Below are 16,140 nucleotides of genomic sequence, written 5' to 3'. Positions count from 1 at the left end.
TGACACTCATCTGATTAGCGGAGCACCCACAACCGCCCAAACCCAGCATGCATTTCTATTGGTGGTGCACAGCTGCACGCGCCTCGGAGCTCACAACAAAACTTGATTCTGCGTATGGATGGAAAAAATCAGAGGGAACAGTGACTGTGAGTCGCTCTGACTGCTAAGTGTCCAGAAAGAGGGATCTAGTTGCTGTTCCCTCTGCACATCTTATTAGATGCCCAAGGGATGGAAGTTACACTTGTTTTGCAAAACTACAGAATGCTACATTAATGTACATGTGTATAATTTCACTATCAACCCTCGTTCTTCAGGGCACCCACACCACGCTTTAAGCCACCTTTGAATATGGGTCAGTGCATCCCTCGCTTGGAATGCTTACAGTCTATTTGGAAAAGTATAATACTGAACCATGCCAGACAGAGGAGGCAGAGTGTGGCCCAGTCACAATAGCTGAACAAGTAGCTTGTGAAGGAGTCTGAGCTGTCTTTGAAGATGGTTATGTTTTCTACCTTCATGCTGCTCCTATTTCCTGACACTCCCAGTTCTGATCTTATCTTAAATTCCTGTTACTTTAGACTAGCGTTGGGGTCTTGTATAAAAATAAAGTCACCACAGTAATTTTGTAGATATTGCCTGTGTGAGGTTTTGTTTTTTGTTTTCTGATTTTTAAATTTTAAACTATCACAGATTTTCTGCTAAAGATAAATGGCACATGAAATCAAGCAGCCACCAACAGAATCTTTGTCAAACAATGCAAGTTAGATATTAAAAATAAACTACTGACGACACCATTATCACAAGTCTTTGTCCTATCCAAATAAATGGCTATGGCCTGCCTAACATCCAAAGTGTGTAGCGCCTGTTCTCTACCCAATGCATGAGATTTTGGATAACAAAAAACAGCTTGAAAATATCCTGGGATAAATGGAAATTCCACACCACCTTGGGCAAAAGGCAGGACGGGCATAACCTGACTTTGTCCTTAAAGAAAACAGCATAGGGGAGGTCCCAAAGCTCATACACCTGCCTGGCTGACGTGACAACCACCAGAAGGATAAATAAATTGATAATAATTAATAAAAATGTTGAACAGTACCGGCCCTAGAACTGATGCTTAGGGCACTCCACTTGAAACTTATTGTCAACTAGACATTGAGTCATTGACCACTATCCGTTGGGCCTCTCCGTTAGGCCAATTTTCTATCCATCTTACAGTCCATGCTTCTTTAACGAGTGGGCAACAATGTTGTGTAAGACTGTATCAAAAGCTTTGCCAAAGTTAAGATATATCACATCCATTGACTTCCCCATGTACACAGAGCCAGTTACCTCATCACAGAAGCTAATCAGATTGGTCAGGCATGACTTGCCCTTGGTGAATCCATGTTGACTACTCTTCATCACTTTCCCCTCTTCCAAGTGTTCCAAAATGGATTCCTTGAGGATCCTCTCCTTGATTTTTCTGGGGACCGAGGTACGGCTGACTGGTCTATAGTTCCGTAGATTGTCCTTCTTTCCTTTTTTAAAGATGGGCACTACATTTGCCTTTTTGCAATCATCTAGGACCTTTCCCAATCTCTACAAGTTTTCAAAGACAATAGTCAAACGCTCTGCAATGACATTTGCCAATTCCCTCAGTACCCTTGGATGCATTAAAGGCTACCCATCGATTTGCGTACCACTAGCTTTTCTAAATAGCTCTTAACCTGTTCTTTCCCCATTGAGGACTGCCCACCTCCTTCCCAAAATACATTGCCTAGTGCCACAATATGGGAGCTCACTTTGCCCATGAAGACTGAGGCAAAAAAGGAACTGAGTACTTCAGCCTTTCCCACATCTGTCACCAGGTTACCTCCCTCATCCAGTAACGGGCCCACACCCTCCCTGATAACCCTCTCATTGTTAACGTGTAATAAGACAGGTTCCTACAGGCATTTGGTTTGTTCAATGTATGAACCCTTGACAAACCAAATTGTTCACAATGGTGTCTTGACAGGCTCCTTCAGCATGCTCTCAGGAGTGCAACAAAGGTGCCTATTGTCACCTTTCCTGTTCTTGATCACAATGGACTGGATTATGAAGAGGACGACATATGGCCATCACCGAGACATTCTGTGGACACTTTTCAGACAGCTAGAGGACATAGATTTTGCTGATGATGTCACCCTCCTTTCACACCAACATGAAAGCATGAAAGAAAAGGTCACAGCACTAGACAAAACTGCCTCAATGACTGGACTGAGCATTAACAAGGAAAAGACCAAGACAATGAGGATCAACCTGTTCAACACCCTCACACTGGGAGTAGATGTCTTGCAAGATGTGGAGCAGTTCACCTACTTAGGGAGTATTATGGGCATAGATGGAGGAAGAGATAAGGTATCAGTGCCAGGATAGGGAAAGCAACAGCTGCATTCAAGACTCTCCATTCCATAAGGAGTTCACAAATAATATCTGTGAAGACAAAACTGCAGATCTTCAACACAATTGTGAAGAGTGTGCTCTTGTATGGATACAAGACCTGATGTACTAAAAAGTCTTCAAATCACAAGCTACAGACATTTATAAGCAGATGCCTGAGGTACATCTTTCACATTAAATGGCAAAACTTTATCACAAATGAGGAGCTTTGGAACAGAGCACAACAAGAACCATTTGACACGGAAATCAAGAGAAGAAAGCTGGTATGGCCAGGCCACTCTCTCAGAAAACTATCATCCAATATAGTGCATCAAGCACTTACATGGAATACGCAAGGAAAATGCAAAAGATGAAGACCTTGGACAACGTGGAGGTGGTCTACTGATATTGAAGGACAACAACTGGGGTACTTCTGGAGCCAGCTAGAAGTTTTGTTCCAAGAAAGACTGAAAAGGAGGAAACTTTTAGATGACCGATGCTCCACTCGGAGTACAAGGATCTAGCACTAGCACTCAACAACTAATAACACTAATGAACTTCTAAAGGGCACTTGCTACTGGAGCAAGAGAATGTCTGACCAACACAAGCAGTAAGAAGGAACTGGAGAGACGTGGAGCCAGCAAGGGTATATATGGGTTAATATGATGGCACCGCTCCAGGGAACTGCTAGGGGAAAAGCTTCTGATGGTGTGTACATGATGTGCGTGCACATCTACGTGGAATGGACATGAGTAACACTCTAAGAACCCTCTTTTTAGAAATTCAACCTGTACACTCATCTACACCATTTTAGGATCTGGGGTCAGATTTACACAAGTATGTAAGTCTACACCTGCAGATGAGGCCTAGTGACATTTACAACAGTGCCTAAAGGAGATTAGCATCTAATTGCCATTAATGTAAAAAGGGAGGTTCCTAATCTGCTTAGGTGTTTTGTAAACCCCCAGGCACTCATCTGCATTGTTTAGTGCCTAAATACCTTTGTAAACCTGGCCTTTGGCCCACATTGTCTATTCTAGCTAAGCTTTGACCAAGTTTATTGCAGACTCAGAGGGGTGGAGAATTCTCCAATTATTGAAGAGTAGAAAGAAAAAATTAAAGAAGTCTCCATGAAACACACTAAGCAATACGGGGCACCTGTCAAAACAGTCAAGGCTACCCATGTGGATGTTTACTGGTATTGTCTGTGTGACTCAGGTTAATGATTCGCCCGATTTGCTCATGTTTTTCGAACACTGTTCCCTGACACTTATGAAACTAAAACATTTTAGCTTGTGCATTGAAACCCGAAAAGTTATAATCAACAGAATCTGGTTTTCACAATGTTTAAATCAACAAATGTTACCCAACACAAACAAGCACACACAAACCCTCTGCTATTTTGATTACACCCACTATAAAAAGCATTCTGCTACTCAAGAGGGATTCTTCCCAATTAAGTGCTGATCACTGCATACAAGGACCATTCATGTTTGTCTCAAAATGTTTATGAATATAGGGACCCTGGTACAACACAGTAACAACACGTCCCAGAATTACTTTGAATTAGAGCACGTTTGTTGGAAAAACCCTGTTTTCGAAAGAACCTTTCTTCTGGAAACAGAATTGGAAGAAGGGTTCTTTTGAAAACAGGCTGTTTTTGAAGGAACCCCGGCTACACAGCTGGTTTTACTTCTAAAAAAGCCTCTTCTGGAAGTGAGATTGTGTGAGAGTATGCAAATGAGACATGAGCTATGTAAATCCACATTTAGTTTTAAAATCTGTAGCAATGGTGAATCGACAACTCTTAGTAAACTGTCCCAATGGTTATCTACCCTCACTGTCAAAAATTCTGATTCCAAGTTTATTCAGCTTCAGCTTCTAGATCCTGGATCTTTGTCTACTCGACTGACTAACCCTTCATTACTACATTTTTTTCCAATGACGGTAGATAGGTGATCAAGTTTTCCCTTAGCTTTTCTTTGCTAAGCTTAATAGATAGAGTTGTCACTGCAATAAACTACCAGCCTGTAGATTAGCACCCCAGGGCTACATCTACACTGCATTCCACTTTTGGAAGCAGAATGCAGATGAGCATGACCATTAATGCAAATGAGATATGTAAATCCACATCTCACTTCCAGAAGAGGTTTTTTAGGAAGCAAAACAAGTCATGTAGACAGGGTAGCTTTGAAAACAAACCCAATTTGTGAAAGAACCCTTCTTCCTATTCTGTTTCCAAAATAAGGGTTCTTTTGAAAACAGGGTTTGTTTTCAAAGGAACCCTGTCTACATGGCTGGGTTTGCTTCTGGAAAAGCCCATTCTGGAACCGAGATTGTGTGATAATATGCAAATGAGCCACAAAATATGTAAATCTGCACCTCATTTGCATTTCCAATGTCGCTCATTTCCATTCTGCTTCCAAAAGCGGAATGCAATGTAGAAGTAGCCCAGAGGTACAAAAAATCGTTCTGATATGCAAGTGTTTGACATCAGAGTTCTAACAGTCCACTTCTGTATTTTGATCAACCACTATGTACCTTTTCAGCAAGGTAAATACACTTCATAACCCACAAATAACTCAGGTTTAAAGTTTGCTAATAATTTTGAACATTGCCACTTTACGTTACTTTACACTGTCAACCATCTGTGGCAGAGACAAGCACAGGGTTTAAAGAAAAACCTTGCGATGGGAAAGCAAACCATCTAACTCACCTTCTGACCACACACCGAATCAATAATATAAAGAAATTAAGATTTTTACAATCAATGGAGCCGTCCAAATACTGTCATGCTCTGATTAAAAATGTGGGGAGTCTCAGAGCAAGGAGTCATAGATCCCTAACATATCCAATGAGTGCTCCTCTCTACAGCTTCGAGTGCCACAGTTTCTTCTCTAATCTGACTTTCCAATTCTCATTTCCAAAGGTCAAACCATTCCCATGTAACATGTATTTTGAGAGATACATCCACAGGCACACAAGGAAATGAGTTCTTTAAGATTCACTCCATGATCAACTTCCCATCACTTAGGCTAAGAAATGAAAGAGAATTTTTATTTACAAGACCTGAGATAGTTTGGAAACTAGCACAAAAGTTTCTGAAAATGCAGCTGAATTTCTATCCATGTCCAAAAGCCCCTAATATATTCTAACACAATTTCCATTTTAACTCCTGCAGATTGACAAGAGAATTGAATAGACTTCCAAATCCCTGTTTTTCAGCATGGATTCCTTATAACAACAAGGAAGGTTTCCCTGGCAAAGTCATAACTGTTATATTTTTCTACCTTTTCCGATTACAGGATTTTCATTTTTTATCCATGAATTAACTCCTCTGCACTAGTGCTCGGAGAAAATCTGTTATTGGTAACTGAAAGACACCAAGTCTCCAGGGAAAGGTGGAAGAGATCAGACTACTGCCAGTCACAGAGAACATGTTAAGAACCAATGAAATCTGAAGAACACTGCACATAAGCAAGGAAATTGTAATACTACAGGTTAAACCTCTCTAATCTGGCACCCTTGGGACCTGACCAGAGATTTTGCTGGACAACGGATGGTCAATATTGTCTAACAGCATTACCAACACTTCCACTGCTTACTGAGCTCTTAGAAGACATTTAGGGGTAAATTACAGCTAAATAGCTGCACAGAATATGGAGAGCCTGGACTAGTGGCTGTCAACAAACTTTATGGGACCAGGAAACTTGGTCACATCCATGCTAAGTGGTCATCCAGCAAACTGAAATCATCCTGGATTATGGATGTTGCTGGACGAGACTGTTCCAGATTAGACAGATTCAACTTGCATGTATTGATCTGTGTCACACTTGTAACATGTAAAACATTAGAAGCTATAAATGCTGTCTACATCAAGCTCGACAGTAGTACAGCATGTGTGTTTACTCTCCTGTGGAATATTTGTACAGTACTGCTCTTCATTGGATAGATCAGACCTACTCAAACATATGCATTCAATATGTATTCAGCTCAGTTTTCCCATCTTCTGGATGAATCAGTAACACAAAAGAAAGCAGCAACAGAGGAAAAAAAAAGGCCCCTCAACCAGGAAAAGTAGTAGGGGTGTTAGTTTTACTTTATAACAGCCACTAGTGTTCACTGATTATGTATTTGCCTTGCAGTGTAATTTTAACCGTAATATAAATTAAAATGAAACAAAAAATTAATAATTTAATGTAATCTAATCAAGTGGAAATTGTATGAATGAAAAGTGATGAGCTATATGACTGAGCATTTCTTCTCTAATGTTGTCCTCTGGTGATACAAGTCACCCCAACTCCAGAGTTCTGGTAGCCATCGACGCTGGAGTTCAGAAGCAAGTGCTAAATCACCTCTCTTAGCTTCCTCAACTTTCAATTTTTATTTGTGTGTGTGTACCCAACAAAGGAAAAAGTTGGTTATTGGACATGAGTTTATAATACAGTCAATGTAATTGTATCCCCTCTCTCCTAAATGGGTTAGGATCTCCATGCAGACCTTTGAACCTGATGTGTTACCATTCTGTCATTAACAGCCCTTCCACAAAGGAATACAATGACTCTTTAATTAGTAAGAAGCTAATACCTTCTCATCTGCCCTGATCCTTTCAAGGATTTGTTTGCAGTTAATTTAGATGCAAATTCATCTATACTTGAACATTTGTACTCATTTACCTTTAGGGAGCCAAGGACACCAGTAGAACAGTGACTTATCTAAATCACAGATTTTCTATGGCTCAGTGTTAGAGTACTAGCAATGCAGCCCTACACTCAATAGTTAATGAATAGTACTTTGTACTTAGGGAAAGTAACCAAGGATCTCAAAATGCTACATAGACCTTGAAGGCAAGTTAGCCAAACGAGGCTTCCTCTACGGGAGAATTAAGGACAGGCTGCCACAAACCTGGATAGTGCCTTTAAAAAGAAAAATGAAATGTGCAAGGAAAAGAAAAAAAGTGCATCATTTGGCTCCCTTGGAAAAGAAAAAGCACATGGAGTACCCAAAATACTGCTAGCCATTGCTATGTGCTACCCAGATGAGGAATGAATTTACAACAAACTGTAGACATGACGCCTTGAGAAACTAGTGCAGATGTGAGCAAACTTTTTATTTTGGGCCCCACTTTTCATCCCTGCAATTTGCAGCCCGCCCCCTATGCCCCCAAACAGTCTAATAGCAACGAAGGGTCCTGTGGCACCTTGTAGACTAACAGAAAAGTTTTGAGCATGAGCTTTCGTGAGCACAGACTCACTTCATCAGATGAAGTGAGTCTGTGCTCACGAAAGCTCATGCTCAAAACTTTTCTGTTAGTCTATAAGGTGCCACAGGACCCTTCGTTGCTGTTACAGATCCAGACTAACATGGTTACCCTTCCGATACCAAACAGTCTAATGTAATCCAAACCAATGGGGGAAAAAAATTCGGCATGTATATGAAAGTCTGTAGAATGTAAAAAGTTTATTAATTGGTACATAAATGTGAACGCATACATAAAAAAGTAACGTATTTCAACATTTTTAATGAGATGGATGAGCCTAAGACCCAGAAGACACTTGTGCTCCACCCCCTCTTATGAAATTTCATCCCCCTCAGGGACCCAGCCCCCCTACTTTGCATACATGTGAACTAGTACATGGCACAGGACAAGGGAGTTTGCAGCTCCTTTGAACATCATGAAGGTAATTCCACCCTACAGTTTGCACAGCTCTATTACAGCTTTTAGCTCTACTCAAAACTGCAGGTTAGGATTACACCTTATTTTTGTGCAGGGAGATTGAAGTGTTCTCCTACAGGTTTTTGTATGTCACTGTTCCTGATGTCTGATTTATGTCCATTTATTCTTCTACGTAGAGACTGTCGGGTTTGGCCACTGTAAATTGCAGTGGGGCAGTGCTGACACATGATGGCATATATTACATTGGTAGATGTGTAGCAGAACACTTCAATCTCCCTGGACACTCAGTAACACATTTAAAAGTAGCAGTCCTACAACAGCAGCAACTTCAAAAGTAAACTGTAAAGACAAATTTCAGAGCTGCAATTCATTTGCAAATTTGACTCCATCAACCAATGATTGAACAGAGACTGGGCGTGGCTGGCTCATTAAACAAACAGTTTCTTCCCTCTTTATGTTCACACCTCCACATTAGCTACTGATAATGGAACACATCCCCCCTGAAGAAAACCCCTGAGAATGCACCACCAGCAAACTCACTGTAGCTTTTGCTGAGCAGGCTCCAACTCCTGACAGGTCTTAACCACAACTGTGCCCATACGGTCCTTGAAAAGAGCTAATCTTTCAGAAAGCCAAGTTCCAAATGCTTGCCTTCATACATGTAAACTACTGCTGGCTAGGTCCCCAAGCAACCTCTTTGGTTTGAATGGCTCTCTTGTTCAGAGATCTGAATGAACAAAATACAGATTTAACCACCCTAAACCGGAACACTCTCCCTTGCAAAATCTGTAATCTGGCATGATTTTAGTTAGCTGGAGGACCACTTACCATAGGTGTGGACAAGTTTCCTGAGGCTCCATAAAGTTTGTTGACAGCCACCATCCCCGGTTCTCAATGCTCTGTGCTGTTATTTAGCTCTAATTTACCCCTAAATGTCTTCTAAGATCCCAGTAAACAGTGGAAGTGTTGGTAATGCTGCTTGACAAAATGACCTCCTATGGTCTGGCAAATTCTCTTGATTGTCACCAATCAGGTCCCAAGGATGCTGGATTAGGGAAGTTCAACCTGTATGCTCTTGTACAGGGATGCTGACTAGTTATTTCTGTGAAGACTTAGGTATGCAAACGTAGGACTGGTTCTGGTAAAGGCACAACAGCTATAATGGGGATGGGAAGGAGAGTGAAATAAGGATAACATACAACCCCTCAATTTGTCAACTACATGTTTACTCAATCCCCAGCATCTTCTTTCACATTCCTAATGCAGTTGCCTCTTCATAGCAAGGACCCATTATTTTAACACGCTCAGTGCTACTGGTCATACAAAAGGCACTACAATAAAAGCATTTATTAATGTTTGATAGGCTAGGCACATTTTGCGCTAGAGGACAAACAAGGATTTTTTTTTTAATTAAATCCCATGGCTTGATTGTTTCTTTTGGTCACCTTTTCCCCCATTACTATGTTGCAGTTTTCAAGTATCCGTATTTTGTTAGTGTTCCAGAGATTTAATTTGCTGAATGCAGAACAAGGTGCTTGTTAATCTTTTATCAGTTTTATTGCAAATTGTAAACAAAACCCAATTCTTAAATAATCAAAGGGCAGAGCAAGCCTTTAGGCAGATGAAATCCAGTGGGGGAAAAAAAATCAGAGTATGCCCCCAGCTGCCTTTTATTTACTTATTTATTTAATTGTCTACAGAACCAGGGTGTCTGGCTTTAGATGAGCAAATCATTCCATGACAACAGATTGAGTCTGACATCCCCAGCCCATCTCTGACATTGACTGTGTCCTGAATATTAATCCAGCCAGTGCCAACATGCTACTGGTTACAACTCTAAACAGACCACAGGGTTACAAATCAAAAGCTCTGTCCCTAGCAGATTCTCAAAAGAATTCCTGCATGCGCACATATGTAGAGCTATACTTGCAAATGAGTTTCTTCTCTATCAGCCACATAACAATTCCTTCCAGCTAACAGGTCTTACAGCAATTCAGTGCCCAAGGGAATGTAACCAGCATACGTTTCTCTTATATACTATTACATCAATTCACCTTGGATTAGTCTCAACAGGAGATGGAAGAGATGCACAGAGCAGACCTGTACACACTATTCTTGTTTAAAAGAATATGCACAAGACAGGTGTGCCGGCTAACCCTCTTCTTTCTTGGAAAATATGCTGCAATGGGCCAAAACCCCAAAAAGATTGCTAGAAACTTGAATTCACAAATGCCTTCAACTTAAATAGTATTTATAATGCAGTTTATGTTAATACCAATTTCCCTTTTTACAGGGAAATGCAAGGTAGAGAAAAGATTATTACAGGTTGATCCTCTCTAATCTGGAACACTCTCATCCGGCAACATCCCTACTCCAGCATGATTTTTATTAGCTGGATGATCATTTATTGTGGGCATGACCAAGATTTGCACGGTCCCATAAAGTTTGTATACAGGCATCAGTCTTGGCTCTCAAGTGTTCTGTGCTGTTATTTATCTCTAATTTACCCCTAAACATCTCCTATGAGCCCAGTAAGCAGCGTAAGTGCGGGTAATGCTGCTAGACAATACTGACCTCCCTTGCTCCAGCAAATTCTCTCATCTGGTACTGGTCAAGTCCCAAGGGTGCTGGACTAGAGACGTTCAACCTGTACTTAGTTGTTATGTTAGAGAACTGAGTCAGGACACATCAGCTCTGCCACTGACTCAGTGCGTGATGTAAGTCTCTATTTCTCTAATACAGCCACCTAAAAATAGGTATTCACTACCTAGGCACATCACATGGCTGCTTTGATGTTTACAACGTGGGTAAAGACTAAATCTGTTGGACTAGAGTGCTATGTAAAGAGCCAAGTAACATAACTCAATTTATCCTTTACCAGCTTTGTCACCACAAGTGTGAAGGGCAACAAAGTCTACTGATGGCAAGCACCAAGCATTGTGGATAGAGCACTTGGAGTCTAACAGTGTGTTTAAAAATGCATTCCTCTATCTTGTGAGAGGCAATCATTGCTAGTGATTTCTGGAGAAAACTAACTCTGAAAGCAGCATTGTGCACATACTGATTATCTTATGAAGGCTACAAACGTCCTGGGTACACACTTAAATTCATCTTTGTTGCATACACTACAAAAAGTATTAAAAATCCTCACTTATAATTGGATGCATACCTAGCTTATTACATGCAGTTCTTTGTACAAAGTTTATTCGTCTTGGGGTGTATGTTTTGTGCATTGGGCTGTAAAAGTTGCTTGACAGAAGCAAATACATTCAATTAAAAATTTACATCATAAAAATGTAAGGATTTTTTCTGCTGCCATTTCACCTCAGGGGGTCTATCACCAGAAGCATACTATTCTCCTTTTGCTTACAAATGCATACATGCATTTGGACCAAGGACCAAAGATTTGCAGACAGATCCTGGTTTGTTTTAAGAACCAAACAGCTACAAAGCAAACTTACTCAAGTTAAAGGAAGATTCCACCTCCCAATTCCTCCACCCCCACATACAAATACCAGATAGGCGAATACGTGGGTGGCATCAGGGCCACTGACAGGGCAGGGCCAAAGGGGGAAGTTGCCCCCAGAACTGGCCTTTCAAAGCGGCCCAGAGTACTGGCTACCACCACTGCCAACATAGCTCTGGACCCCTTTGAAACACTGGAGCAGAGCTTCTCTAGACGTGCACAGCTATAGAGGAGCATTGGGGGCAGGGCAGAATTGCGCTCTGGGCAGTGCTGAGGGCTGACTGCCCTTGGCCACACCCCTTCCAGGGCACTGTAGCCAGACAAAAGTCTCCCTCTTACAAGCCAGCTTGCTCGCTGCCCCCCCTGACTGAGGTGCCTCACAAGCACACAGGGCACAGAAACAGCTGCTGACAGCACAGTCTTTGATGTCTCTCATTGAGGCCCAGATGTGCTAGCTCATCGTGACCCTGAGAAACAAAAAGTACAGATAAAAGGCTAACAGGCCAAACTGCCAATGGGGGTTGGGGGGGGACCTCAGGAAATCACCCCAGCTGGCATTGATGGATTTGATGCACACACACATACCATCCCAGAAGAGGAAATCTCCACCCCTGCAAGAGAATGTCCTGTACTCCCAAATTGCTTATCTCCTGTCTTACAAGTGCAAATTAAATAAGAATTGCCCTTGTAAAAACTGGCGTCACAAAAGACAGACCTGTACTGTCTGGCACCATAGATAAGAAAGAGAATACGTAACCTAAGAGGGTATAAAGGTGGGCCCAGCAGAACTCTAACTCTGAGTGCATTTCCACCAACTACCTGCTGGTCGGGTCAGGTGATTGCCTCCCGAGGTCCGCAACTGGGGACGCCCAACCTCGTATTCGTCTTTCCGCGGAATTGAGTGACCGATCCGGCTTGGCTATGCTGGTATCGAGAGATGCAAGGAGGGTAAGATATACCCATGCTAAGGTCTCCTTTTTGTTGCTCACAGTTAAAGAATTAGAGCTCTGTAACTAGATGTCGTTGTATTAAGATATCGTTGTGTTAGATGGTAACAGATATCTTTGTATTGGATTGTAACATAACTTGATAACACCTGTACTTTGCTAGTATATAAGAAGTAGACAATAGCCTTTTGTAACCGCATGCTTACAACTGTAGCTTAAATAAACTTGTAACTAGTTAAGATCTAAGCCTGATTGCTGTTGCTCTTTGTCACTGCAACACAGCTGGCACAATAAAAAGAACTTTAACCGTTTGGTTACCACAGCCTGGCCGTAGGTGAGAGTGCTAGGAGCTCCCTGCTCTAACGGTAAAAACTGGGTTGTTTAGGACCCAGGGGAATACCTCACCGCACATTACCCAGCCACCGGCTAACAGGCATAGAGCTGAGCCCCCTTCCCACCTTGCCCTGGGACCTGCAGCAGCAATTTGTGTCACTGGGTGGCACAAAGATGTCCAACCAGCTTCTGTTCTACCAACCCTCCCTGAGAGTGGCATAAGGGCAATGCTCTGTGGCACTGCAACTTCGTTATGCCTCAGTGATGCCTGGTTACTGTCATGGCTCTGGGGGACTGCTAGCATCTGATACAAGTTAATGCAGCTCCCCGGTAGCTCTAACTTGTACCAGGCAGTCAAACCCCCTTGGCAGAAGGTGCCTTATAATTGGCCTTAACTCTTCCAGATGATGTTCAGATGCCCAAGGGATCTCTAGGACTGGCCTTTTATTTGAAAACCTCGTTAAGAATAAGGTGTTATAGCAACCAGGTAACTTCAGTATTTTACAGAATCCCTTTGATACTTACACAGGTTTTATCTAAAACAGGTTTGGTTAAATAAATTATCTGAATGCCATTGTGGCTCTATCACTGGGAAATGAGAAGATTAAATGGAAGTAAATAGATAAATTCTGTCATGCTAAATATTGTCGTTTATCATGAAGTTGTTATAACGGAGAATTGGCATTTCTAACCTTACTCTACAGATGGTGCTGAGGTACTAAGAATCATAGAATCCTAGCACTGAAGAGACCTCAGGAGGTCATCAAGTCCAACCCGCACCACCCAAAGTAGCATCAATTCTAAATCAAACCACCCAAGACTTTGTCAAACAGGACTTAGGAACAAATGGACTCACCCAATTCCACTTCTGCATGCCATCCACTTTTAAATGTGTCTAAGTTCTGCTCCCATCTTTCAGTGAAAGTTGTATGTGGGGGTAGATCAAAGCACTAGATGATGAATGACGCATTGTATATGCTACCACTTTTTTGATTGGAGGAGTGGGACGTTTCTCTCCACCCCAGTGAATTTCTCAGTAGCCACAGCTAGAAACTGAGGGACAGTCTCACAAGTGAGTATGTGAGCAGCTACGAAGGTTTAGAGTTCTGCTGCTGAAAGTTTGACCTAGAATTTTCCACTGACTGGCAGTTTCCCAGGAATGGTGTTTCTTCATGAGAATTTCAGTACCATCTAGCTCCAGTTGTGCACACAAGACCACAAATACACAAGCTGGCCCTCTCTCTACAGTTAGCACGCCAGCCAAATACAGCCTTTCAACCCAGAAAGTTAACATCAGTTCAAGGGAAAGTATTTGATGACTCTACTTGCCAACCTTGAGAAAATTACAGCAACAGCACTGGCTGATCCCAGTGTCACTGAATGTGTAATTGTCCCCTTAGAAGCTTTGCATTCAGTGAAATGCCAGGTAGCTTCATGACCCAATGCTAGAAGGTCAAAGCCTAGTTTTTGTGATGATGTTGTGTATCCAACTGCAGAGCCGTTTAACAAATCATGTGAAAGTTTAAGCATGGTCTTTACTTCCATTCACTACCTATTCTGCCTGATGCACATGGATATACACCTGTATATCACTGATATACCTGTATATCAGTATAGCACTATTAATTTTAGTGAAGCTTTGCCAATTTACACCAGCTGAGGATCTGGCTCAAGGTGTGCACACAAGCTGCAGGGAAAGACAGTCATTCTTCTATCTCTGAAGCACTGATAAAGGTGGAACCTCTCTATTGCAGCATGCTCTAGTCCAGCAACATCCACAATCTGGCATGATTTTAGTTACCTGGATGACCACTTCTCATGGGTGTGGCCAAGTTTCCCATGGTCCCGTAAAGTTTGTTTCCAGCCACTAGTCCTGGCTCTCAGTATTCTGCACTGTTATTTAACTGTAATTTACCCCAAATGTCTCCTGAGAGTGCACTAAGCAGTGGAAGTGTTGGTAGTGCTACTAAGCAATACTGACCCCCTTTGTTTTGGCAAAGTCTATCATTTGGCACCAGTCAGTTCCCAAGGTGCTGGACCAGAGAGGTTCTATCAATATTTGCAGTTCCACATGGAGAAATGTTATGCCTTTGGCAGAAGGATGAAACCTACTCTCTTTCTGTATTGCTGCTCAGGCAAGGGAAGATATCCAATAATTGAAGTATATGAGAGGTCTCAAATACATCCCTTTACGACATAAATGACAAAAGACAGCTTTCTATCATATCATTTCTTTCAAGCCACGGAGTTTCTTATTAATAACACTTTGATCACATAATCCAGGTTCTTATTCTATTTGATGCAGAAGTGGAAATATTTCCTGGAATTGAATTTTCACTACATTTGCCAATTTGAAAAGATCAGTAGAAACAGAGCAGGGATTGTTTCCAGCAAGCAGCATTCTTCCCCAAGAGTGGCTGTGAGGGTGAAAATACTTTGATGTGAAGACCCAGCCAGCATCTTCAGCATTGAATCAAACAGGCAATGAAATAGACATCTTTATAGTATAATTCATCAGTTTAGATATTATGGGGCCTGATCCCATATTCAGTGGGACTAAGAGCTGTCCCAAGAGATTATGTGTTCATCTAATAGGAAAAATTAAGCAAACAACATCTGATAGCAAAGAAACGCATGTATACAGGAATGAAGGAAAATCATCAAAATATGTGGCCTAATATAACCAGACCTGCTAAGTATTGTTCATCCAAAAGAAATATACATTTGAATGCAAATTTCTAATTTCCCAAGGCAACGTTTCCTAGAGAGGATGATGAAGCAGTAGGCATGCTCAGCTTCCAAAGAGAACTGAGTCTTTTTCTAAGACAAGCAGCCAGGCCAACTAATTCCCTATCATTTTTGGTTCCCAACAAGCCTATGGATAGGGCCCTACCAAAATCACAGACACATTATGGACTGTGAAATCTGGTCTTTTGTGTGCTTTTACCTTGTACTATTACTGATTTCCTGGGGGAGACCAGTGTTTCTCAAATTGGGGACCTGATCCAAAAGGGATTTGCAGGGGGGCTGAAGGTCATTTTCAGGAGGAGTCACATTATTGCCACCTTTACTTCTGTGCTGCCTTCACAGCTAGGCAGCTGGAGTGCGGCACAGCTTTTGGCCAGGTGTCTAGCTCTAAATGCAGAGCCCTGCCAGTAGCCATGCAGAAGTAAGGGTGGCAATATTACACCACACTACCCCTCCTTCTGCACTGCTGCTTTCAGAGCTGGGTGTCTGGAGAGCGGTGGCTGCTGACTGAGGGCCCACCTCTGCAGACGGAAACACAGAAATAAGGGTGGCAATATCACAGCATG

At 41.9% G+C, this 16,140-nt stretch overlaps 1 protein-coding gene across 9 annotated transcripts in view; it reads right to left on the bottom strand.

Moving 5' to 3' along the window:
* AUTS2 (activator of transcription and developmental regulator AUTS2) overlaps positions 1-16,140 on the bottom strand; it is a 1,222,405-nt gene that overhangs the window by 755,838 nt on the left and 450,427 nt on the right. The window lies entirely within an intron of this gene.

This window comes from Carettochelys insculpta, chromosome 19 (genome assembly GCF_033958435.1).
Source record: "Carettochelys insculpta isolate YL-2023 chromosome 19, ASM3395843v1, whole genome shotgun sequence".
Taxonomy (NCBI): domain Eukaryota; kingdom Metazoa; phylum Chordata; order Testudines; family Carettochelyidae; genus Carettochelys; species Carettochelys insculpta.
Note: the sequence above shows the minus strand (reverse complement) of the source record. Positions and strands in the feature narration are given on the sequence as shown.